Below are 11,147 nucleotides of genomic sequence, written 5' to 3'. Positions count from 1 at the left end.
TGAAAAAAAGAAAAAGAAACTTGATTCCAGATTAGACCAGTCAACCGACGCATTTTTTAACTTTTTATTATTACCTCTTGTAGTTATACGTGTAAAAACCGGAAAAAAGCAGTGTAACCCGTCCAAGGATACTGGAGCCTGGAACCCGTTAACGCAAATACAATTCCAAACACAAGGCCGCCAGTTCTCTGTCCTATCGAAAACACCTACCTCATATTTCGAGTCTTCAGTCATTTCTTCTATTCTTTTAAATTTGTTTTTCAAGTGATTTTCAGTGAACTGAAAACTGTTTTCTTTTTGGAAGACGAGGCTGTCGAAAGTAGCCACCTGTAATTTGAACCAATGGGCAATGGACTTTGATGGCAATTCGAAGCACATTAAGGAATCCATGACAAGAGGCAAAGAAGTTGGTGTTGTCATCAGGCTTGGACCTGAGCTTGAAATCACGGGCTATGTGTCACGCTAAGCTTTCTTTCAATGAAACGATAGATCGTGTGGTACTTAAATGGATGTTTTAATTTAAGTTAGCTTAAGATAACTTGATATCTGAATAGATAATAATAAGCCACAAGTCAATCTTAAGCATACACAAGTAAGCACATTCATATCGGGAGAAAGGAAAGCACATCGAGACAATATTCAAGATTTTCGAATAAAAAAAATATTTTATTAATATCAAGAATAGTACATCGAAACTTTCGATCATCGTCGAGACCAAAGGGGCAACCTTTAATGGGTGGCCTAGCACATACCTTAATCAGTGAGGCAGCCCAATAATACGCCGATTGCTCACCCCCTCTAAAGAGCAAACGAGATTTTAGACCTATGCTATCATTAACCATTACAATGTTTGAAATGGAGACACTTTTCTTAGCACAAAAGATCTACCTTCCCCCCTTGGCACCTCTACCTGATCATGGCCTTATTCATGGGTGACTTATGACAACCTAAGCCCGGCCATGGTCCTATACAAGATTGGCTCATGACATCCTCTTCCACCTATTTTATCGACGTTTTCGTCGACTTGCTGGCTTGAAATTCTTCAATCTTCCTCTTGAATGCTCAAAGGTCATGGTCTCTTTTACAACTAGTTTCTTCTGGTCCTAATCCCTCCCACTGCACTAAGTATTCACGGACTAGTCTTCGAGATACCTTGGTTTCCCTGTCAGCTAGGATCTCTTCAACCCGACGTTCTGAGGGTGGCTTCATGGTGATGACGGCCCTGGTTAACTCCCTACAACTAGCATCTATAGGGTTTGCATGAAAATGTTTTAGGTTGCTCATGTGAAATACTGGGTGCGCCTTCATCCACTTTGATGGGTCAGTTTTATAAGAAATGTTCCCCACCTTGGAGAGGATCTTTACTGGACCCTCATATTTACGCACCAATTACGATCTCGCTTCTTCAAAAACCTGATTTGTTTAGGGACTAATCGAACAAGAACTAAATCACCGACTTGGAATTGTTGCACCCTGCGACCTTTGTCTGCCCATTTCTTCATTCGCTTCAACGCTTTTTCCAGATAGGCTTATGCAATCTCTGTGTTTTGTTTCCATTCTTTGTCGAGGTTAAAGGCTCGTGGATTATTCCTTCTATATTGCTCCAGAGACTATGGGGTAGCCTTTGCAGTTGTCCAATGACCACCTCAAACGAACTTTTGTTAGTGGAAGAGCTCTTGTTGGAATTAAAACAAAGCTGAGCAACGTCTAATAACGAAAGTCAATCCTTCTAATTGGCTTGAACAAAATGCCTTAAGTATTCCTTCAGCAACCTAATGAACTGTTCAGTTTGGCCATCGGTTTGGGGATGGTAGCTTGAAGAGATGTTGAGTTGGGACCCCAATATCTTGAAAAGTTCTCTCCAAAAGGACCCTATAAATCTTGGATCCCTATCGCTTACAATGTTTTGAGGAAGGCCCTAATATTTAATCGCATGTTGAACAGTAGTCGAGCTATGTCTTTCGCAGTACAATACTTTTAGGTGAGAATGAATGTGGCATACTTTGAGAAACGATTAATCACCACCAAAATAGCCCTAAGATCGCCAACTTTGGGAAGGCCCAAAATAAAGTCAAGAAAAAAACTTTCCTACGGTCTAGCGGGCACTGGTAGTGGTTCAAGCATGCCTACAAGTTTCTTTTTTTCAACTTTATCTTGTTGGCAAATGAGGTAAGTCTTTGTATAGTCCATCACATCTTGCTGCATGTAAGGCCAATAATATCTCTTTTTCAACAGAGCCAAAATGCGTTGCCAACCCGGATGTCCTGCCCATGGTGTGTCATGGCATTCCCTCATCAACATCTGCCTCAGACCTCCTACCTTTGGCACAAACAATCAAGGGCCCTTTGTCCACAAGACATCATTCTCCCACCAAAAATACTTAGACTTCCATTTTTCAACTAACTTCAGGATGACACTGGCCTGCGAGTTCTTTCCTAAATTATCTTCAATCAATTTGTGAACGTCTGTCCTAACTTTTCTAGCCAACATCGGGGTAATTCTTCTAAGGGTCGTTAACTCTGCTCATCTGCTCAATGTATCGACCACTTGATTGGCTTTTTCAGTGGTGTGCTCAAAACAAAAGTCAAACTTAGCTAAAAATTCTTTTTATCTAGCTTGCTTCGCTGTGAGCTTTGGTTGGGTGAGAAAATGGCTAACTGCTGCATTGTCTGTCTTCACGACAAAGTGTGAACCTAACAAATAATGTCTTCAAGTCCTCAAATAATGAATTATCGCCAATAGTTCTTTTTTTTGGGCTGTATATTTTCTCTCAGCTTCGCTTAGCTTTCTACTTTCAAATGCTATTAGGTGACGTTCTTATAAAAGCACTCTCCCAATAACGAAATCAGATGCATATATTTGAACTTCAAAAGGCTTTTCAATGTTAGGGAGAGCTAAGACAGGGTCCTTCATAATGGCTTTTTTTAATCCCTCAAAGGCCTCTTGACATTCGCTTGTCCAACACCATTTATGCTCTTTTTTCAATAGCTTCGTTAAGGCCGTAGTCTTGCGATAGTACCCTTCTACAAATCTTCTGTAATAATTGGCTAATCCCAAAAATGAGTGAAGTTCACTAACATTATTCGGTATTGTCCATTCCTTGATGGCCCTAACCTTTTTCATGTCCATTTGTATATGGCCACGTTCGACAAAGTGACCTAAAAAGTGGATTTAGGTCTGGACAAATGCACATTTCTCCCTTTTCACATACAATTGGTGGTCTTGTAATCTTTGAAGCATAAGGCGCAAGTGTTCTTGATGCTCTTCCAAAGTATAGCTATATACCACTATGTCATATAAATAGATGACCATAAATTTGTCAAGATAGTCATGGAACATCAGATTCATCAATGTACAAAATGTGGCAGGAGGATTAGTTAGTCCAAAAGGCATAACAAAAAATTCAAATACACCATACCGCATTACACAAGTGATTTTTGGCTCATCTCCCTTTGCAATTCTGACCTAATGATAGTTAGATCTTAAGTCCAATTTGGAAAAGTCTTGGCTCGACTTAGTTGATCGAATAAATCTGCAATAAGAGGGATGGGATATTTGTTTCTCACGGTGACTTTGTTCACGGTCTTGTAGTCTATACATAACCGTAAACTTTCATTATGCTTTTTTTGGAATAGCACAGGTGCTCCAAAAGGTACCTTTGATGGCTTAATGAACCCAACCTATAAAAGCTCACCTAACTGTTTCCTTAGTTCAGCCAACTCTGGTGGGGCCATGCGGTAAGGGGCTCTAGCAAGGGGTTTGACTCCTGGGAGGACCTTGATTTCATGGTCCACCGATCTTTGAAGGGGTAAGACCTTAGGCAATTTTCATGGCATCACATCTTTAAACTCTTCCAACACTTGTTTCACCCCATCGGGTATCGGTTTCAACTCCATCTCTTTTTTGTAAATCGACATGGCCACAAAAGAGAGTTTCCCTCTCTTTACCTCTATCTTGAATTGTAAAGCTAAAATCTTTTTCTTCCCATTTTTTGATAAGATAGTGGTCGGCACCACACATAGGTGTTCCTCTAAGAACAATAGGCAACTAACGGCGAGGATTGGGATCACCTGAGCCAACATCATGAAGTTTAATCTGATAATAACATCAAAGTCATCCATGAGGGTAACTATAAAGTCTACCTTCCCTTCCCATGGCCCTAACTTGGTCATTACACTTTTGGAGTTTCCACTGATCGCAAAGGCTGGCGAATTAACCGCTTTCATTTACCCACAGTCCTTATTGACATTGAGAGCACACATTTTTGTCTCATCTGATGTGATGAAGGTGTCGGTTACACCCGTGTCTACCATGGCCCTGGTGGTCTTTTCGTTGAGTATTAGGTCCACATACATCAGGCATCTATCCTGTTTTTTCTTTATCGTGTTTAGTTGGGTACAGAGGGCATTGAAGAACCTTATTGAACCTATTATGGCTGGCTCATCTTTAACTTCCTCGACTGCTTTTAGTGCTTTTACGGACTTTTAAGATAAGGCTCTTAAGGCATTAAGGGCTCCTCTGTGTGGGCATTCAGCCACCCAATGCGACCCCTTGTATAAGAAGCAAGCTAGCGGTTTCCTAAGCTTAAAAGTCACTACATTATTTTATCTTAGGTTGGGTGCCATCTCGATCAAAGGGCCTCCTATCTGATCTCTCACTAAAGGGTTGATCCACTTTAGTCATCTTTTCTCCACTCCCAAAGTTGAAGTTACTGCCACTTGATGGAGGATTTTTTCATTTTGAAGAGCCATTATTATAATCATGGAGACGTTCGGCTGTAGCCATGGCTGTGGCCACATCTTGCACTTTCTATCTTTTGTAGTTCTGTCCTGGCCCAAAGCTTGAGGCCCTCGAGGAAATAGAACATTTTGTCCTTTTCGGACATGTCCCTAATATCCAACATCAGGGTAAAAAAACTCCTCACAAACTCTCGCACTATTCCCATTTGCACCAATTCTCGAAGTTTCCTTCAGGCCATATAGTCCATATTCTTAGGGAAGAACTGGTTTTTCAATTCTTGTTTCATGAGTGCCCAAGTTTTAATCAGGCACTCATCGTTGACAAAGTTTGAACACCACCACAGCTTGACATCCCTTGTAAGGTACATCGATGCCATTGCTACCTTATCTTCCTCTGAATCAGTGTGTATAGCTTGAAAGTATTGCTTAATGTCAAACAGAAAGTTTTCAAGCTCTTTGGCATCTCTTGCACCTCATAGCATTAAGGCTCTGGCACCTTGATCCTTTTTCCTCTTTCCGTCGAGCTAGAACTCGATCTGACCACAATTATTTGTAGGATGCTCACTTGTGCTCTGAACTCCTCAAACTCCTTTTAGAGAATATTCAAGGCATTTCTAGCCCCTCGCTCAAGCTATGTAGAGTATCGAATAACTCCCGTTGGGTTATCTCGATCTCCCTCAGTCGATCATTGGTCACCGCATGAGCTTTTAATGTGGCCATTGCGGCCTCAAGCTCCTCAAGTCCCTGTTGATAATTGGATCCATCACTTATGGCCATTTCATCAATTCTCTAGCACTTCTCAACCGTGCTCTGTGTCATGGGCTAAACTTTCTCTCAATGAAGCGATAGAGCATGTGGCACTTGAATGGACGCTTCCACCCAAGTCAACCTAAGATAGCTCGATAGTTGAACAGGCAACAACAAGCCACAAGTTAATATCAAGCATACACAAGTAAGCACATTCATATCGGGAGAAAGGAAAGTACATCGGGGTAACACTTGGGATTTTCGAATAAAAAAAATATTTTATGAATATCGAGACTTCCCACCATCGTCAGGGCTAAGGGGCAACCCTTAATGGGTGGCTTAGTACATACCTTAACCAGTGAGGCAGCCCAATAATATACCCGACTGCTCACCTCCTCTAAAGAGCAAATGAGATTTTAAAGTTATGCTACCACTAAGCGTTATAATGGTTGAAATGGGGACACTTTTCCTAATATAGAAATCTATCCTCCTCCCTTGACACCTTTACCCAATCATGGCTCTATACATGTGTAGCTCATGACAATCTAAGCCCAATCATGACCCTATATAAGGTTGGCTCGTAAGACTACGGCTGTGAAGACCATTTCTTGGAGCTCGATACAGTCAATCACGCATAGGTACCCTTTTTTCTATATTATTATTTATGGGTTTTTTCTTCAAAGATTGATGGAATTTTATTTTTGTTTGTGATGTTCTTAGGACTCGGATTGTCAGTCCTTTGTTGGTTATTTAGAATTGAGTTGAAATACGTTGCTAGTTTTTTGCCAAATTTATTGTATGTAAACTGAAACATGTTGGTGTTTTTAATTTTGGAAAGTACCCCTTTTTATTCTAGAGGATAATTATTGGTAGACACACTGACCCAAAGAATTCTTTAGTTGGTGTTCTAGTCTTGCAGTTGCAGGTGGTGATACTTTGCAGGGGTTATTTGTTTGCAGGTGGAAGTGCTCGAAGTAAATACTGCTTGGTGATCGGACGGATGGCATATCGTGCAGCACAGGAATGCCTATTATTAAAGGATCAGAGCGTTATAAATGTGAAGTTTTGTGTTTTAACCGGAAAATTGTCATAATACGGCCAAAGATGTGGCTTGCAAATGATGGCAATTACAGGGAGCTTCGATGGTTTACAACATGGAAGCAAAAGGACCAGCTTGTAGAATTTCAGCGCCCACCTGAAGTTTCTGAGACCTTGTCACAGACACCAGTGCCTTTTGGTTATGGATACATTCAGTTTTTGGACACGTAAGCATAACATTGCTGATCAGCTTTTTTTAATTTGCTATTATGTTTCCGTCTTAGCCCATATTGATGTCTTAACTGGATTACCTATTGATTAGGCATTATTCACTTATCCCATATATCATCAAAAGGGTCATGTCCCTCCATGTAATATGCAAATGTAACATCATATGCCAGTAGGTTATACTGCATGTCATAAGAAACTTACTCTTGGTTTCTTTATGAGATGCTAATATTTTAAGCTGTTTTATTCCTTGTTAGAGCTGTTGCGGCTGAAACTTGTGAAGAGCTTTTTACTCCTGTTCCTTCCCATACTGAGCTTGCATTGAATGGAGTAGAAGTTTTCCTGAATGCCAGTGGAAGTCACCACCAGTTGAGAAAGTTAGACCTTCGACTTCGAGCTTTTATAGGTGCTACTCATATACGTGGAGGGGTTTACATGTACAGTAACCACCAGGGCTGTGATGGTGGTTGGTTGTATTATGGTAAATAACATGCATTTAGTACACTATACATTTGTTTAATTTTATTATTTTTTCCCACTTTTTAAGTGGTGGTAATGTTACTCTAGGCTTCAGCATAGTATTCGCTGGCTATATATTATAGTAGTATGCTTGCTTTGGTTTTGCCTTTATCTTTTCTACTCCATTAGAAGATGTTGTCTTTCATGGCAAAGATATTGTTTGATTTATTGAGTATTAATTTATTTATTTGGTGTTGCTGTGTTGTTGTGAATGGAGAAGTTGTTGCTCAACGCTCACAGTTCTCCTTGAAAGACGTTGAGGTTGCGGTTGCTCAAGTAGATTTAGATGCAATATGTTATAACTTGCACTCCTTCATTATGTGTATGTTTGGTATTCAGAAAGTTCCCTTTATTGAAAGCTTGAGTGCTATTAGTAAACAATTATGTCATATTAAGGTTTGATGCAGAAAAGAGAAGAACAAAAATATGATTTCCAGTATGAGACTTCTCCCACAAGAAGTCTGATAAAGAATTAATATGGAGGCAATTATTGAAGACTAACTACTATTATTGCCTAATAGTCACAAATAAGATTCTATTTATACAAATTAATGGCAACTTATGGTTCCCCATATTTTATAATGTTATTATGCATATAAAAAGTCTTATTAAAATTCTGGCATTTCTTTGTTAATGACAGGTTGCTAGTTTAAGAGGATCTGTAAGTAGTTTTCAAGAACAAGCAAGTTGCAAAACCAGAGTATTATCAGTACCTTACAATATTTGTCGACCTGTTAATCTGAAAATGTTACTTTCCAATTCACAGAAGGTTCGTTCTTGGTCAGAAAACATTGTTGTAAGCATCAAAATATTTCCAGTATCACCCATTGCTTATTCCCTAATTGCACTATTAATGAATTGTAGATAATGAATCATTCTCCCGAGGAAGAAATAGCATTTGGTCCTGGCTGCTGGCTATGGGACTATTTGAGAAGAAGTGGAGCTTCTGGGTTTTTGCTTCCTCTTTCTGGTGGTGCAGACAGTTCCTCTGTAGCTGCTATAGTTGGATGCATGTGCCAACTTGTTGTTAAAGGTTAGAATTAGGATTTCAGAGTATCTTACTGTTTACTAGCACTGCAGCTGTTCTGCATTTATTTAGCAGTTAAGAACTTCTGTTCCCCAAGAAAAATCTTTTCTGTCATTAAAAACCTGAGCAACAAGTCTTCTGCAGAATATTTTCTGTTAATAATTAATTTTGTGCATGCATATTATGTTTCAGAAATTGAAAATGGTGATGAACAAGTTAAAGCTGATGCAATACAGATTGGGAATTAAACTGATGGGCAGTTTCCAACTGACAGCAAGGAATTTGCTAGACTCATATTTTATACAGTCTTCATGGGTTCTGAAAATAGGTGAGTTCACAGCATGGATCCATTTCTCCTCTTTCTGCAAGCTAGTTGTAACTTTGTTGTGCTGGTACCATATATGGTGCGAATTATTGCAGAAAATGAGCATTACAGTTTATAAGAAAATTACTTAATCAAGTATGAATGATCATTTGGCACTTGATATGAACTGTTATAGTTCTAGTAACTCTCCTTTCTGGTTGCTCTTCAAGAAATTTGTGACCTACTATCCCGTTGTTATGTCTTCAGAATGATTTTTTTTTTTTACTAGAAATTTAAGGAAAGCCATGCCATCTGCATGTTTGCTGTCAAGAATAGTAGCACATCCTGAAAAGGTTTTTCAATTTTCTAGGACAATTCAAGTTCTTTAGAGAATTTGATGTATTAATAAGTAGTACATAGTACATAGCACCTAAAAAAAATTTTTTTTTTTTCAGTTTAAGTTGATTGTTCTGCTTAAGGAAGATATTTTCTGTTTCAAATTGATTGCAGCATTACATTCTTGAAATCTCACTGTCTATTTTTAAGAGGGGTTGTTTTTATTGCAGTTCTGAAGCTACAAAGATGCGGGCTAAGGTATTAGCAGATGAGATTGGTTCATGGCATCTTGACGTTTGCATGGATGGTGTTATTTCATCTCTGATATCCTTGTTTCAGATGCTTACTGGAAAACGACCACGCTATAAGGTTAACTTTGTGATGAAAAGTTATTTTCTTATTTCCTCGACAGGGTCAACAGGCCCAGCAGATGCCATAGCCATTCTGTGGTATCTTTAGGCACAACTTATGCATTTTGTCCATGAGTACCAAAATATAAAGATAAGAGTTTATAAACATTATTGCGCAACAATCAGCTCTTGTAAATGTCCTTTGTCTCTCTTCTTGAAGAAATATAATGTCAGAAAATTATTCTTTATCCTTTGACCTAGTGTGCCTGAAATGATTAATTTCCATTTTGCAGGTTGATGGGGGATCCAATGTTGAGAACTTGGGATTGCAGAACATTCAAGCTCGAATCAGAATGGTGCTAGCTTTTATGTTGGCGTCATTGTTGCCTTGGGTTCACAATAAAAATGGGTTTTATCTTGTCTTACGTCGCTCTAATGTGGATGAAGCATTGCGTGGTTACCTAACAAAGGTCTATACCTTGTTCTTTTCTTGTCCACCTAATTAGGTATATGTAATCGGTGTTAAATTCTCGTCATTTCTAGCCTATAATTATCACAGCTAATAATTCTCTTGCAGGATCAGCTTTTATCTTTTACAGTATGAGTGCAGCTCAGCAGATATAAACCCAATTGGTAGTATTAGCTAGCAAGATCTTCGAACATTTTTGTGATGGGCAGCCAACCATCTTGGTTACTCATCCTTGGCAGAAATCAAAGCAGCTCCACCCCCTGCTGAATGGAGCCTGTTCGATCTAACTACAGCCAGGTATAACCTCATGAATATATTGAAGTTCTTAAAGGCATTGTGATTTTCCTTTTGGCTTTTTTATTAAAAAAAAAAAAGAAACAAGTTTAAAAGAAAGAAGATTTAACTCTGTATTCTTCATGAAACAGCTGGATGAAGTGGACATGGAAATGACAAATGAGGAGCTATCAGTCTATGGGAGGATGCAGAAAATTTTCCACCGTGGTCCAGTATCAATGTTCAAGGTTTGATTGTTGAATTACTCCTCTCTCTACCATATAGCATTCAATATAGGATTGTTTCAAAAATATGAGATGGCACAGTCATAATTATTTGCTTTATTGCAGATTCTCTTTTAATTTTCTGGTATTTTCTTATTTGTTGTAGAATCTTTGCTGTAAATGACGTGCAACATTAACTCCATCAGAGGTGGCTGATAAAGTAAAACACTTCTTCAAGTACTATTCCATTAACCGACACAAAATGACCGTATTAACACCTTCATATCATGCTGAGGTATGTCAACTTCAAAGGCATTGATAACTTTTAGAGTTTCATAGTCTCAGTTTAATGGCAATATTTTCCGTATTCCTTCCTGCAGAGTTATTCACCAGAGGATAATAGGTTTGATCTCCATCAGTTCCTTTACAATGCAAGATGGCCATATCAGTTTCGCAAGATTGATGAACTTGTGCAAGAGCTAGATGGTGACAAAGTTGCTTTTAAGGAATCAGGTGACCATGAAAAATTGGGTGCTACTGCAGGTGTTGGTGGAATGGGAGTTGTGGCTGCTGCCTCTAGCGATCCTAAAGCTGGCCTTTAATATAACATTGCCCCCATTTTCTACTTTACAGGATTCGCCCTACTTCCGTTTCTATTTTATATTTGTCCAGTTAAAGAAATTGTAATAAACTTATCCAAATTCAACCCAATTTTGTATATTCTTTTACTGATTTTAATGAAACATGTCAAAGATGTGTAAAACAATAAATTTTCACAATAAAAGTTGAAAAATTGAAGTGTACAAAACATAAATTTTACCGGATTGCTTTTTCTTTTCGAGGATCCTTTAAACATAAGATTTTTCTGAGTTAAAACTCACCTGGGCTCAAGA

At 38.7% G+C, this 11,147-nt stretch overlaps 1 pseudogene across 1 annotated transcript; it reads left to right on the top strand.

The window, feature by feature from the left end:
• The first annotated feature begins 309 nt into the window (after positions 1–309).
• Positions 310–10,955, top strand: LOC111290111 (glutamine-dependent NAD(+) synthetase-like; annotated as a pseudogene). The gene is made up of 14 exons (XR_016346258.1): positions 310–449; positions 6,072–6,124; positions 6,429–6,751; positions 7,010–7,234; positions 7,460–7,561; positions 7,911–8,040; positions 8,136–8,304; positions 8,491–8,626; positions 9,169–9,307; positions 9,582–9,758; positions 9,888–10,054; positions 10,183–10,278; positions 10,421–10,549; positions 10,635–10,955. The product of XR_016346258.1 is annotated as a glutamine-dependent NAD(+) synthetase-like (transcript).
• Positions 10,956–11,147: the final 192 nt, after the last annotated feature.

This window comes from Durio zibethinus, chromosome 11 (assembly GCF_047325235.1).
Source record: "Durio zibethinus cultivar Kanyao isolate XHJ-2024 chromosome 11, ASM4732523v1, whole genome shotgun sequence".
Classification (NCBI taxonomy): Eukaryota; Viridiplantae; Streptophyta; class Magnoliopsida; order Malvales; family Malvaceae; genus Durio; species Durio zibethinus.
This window is presented reverse-complemented; position numbering and strand designations above follow the sequence as displayed.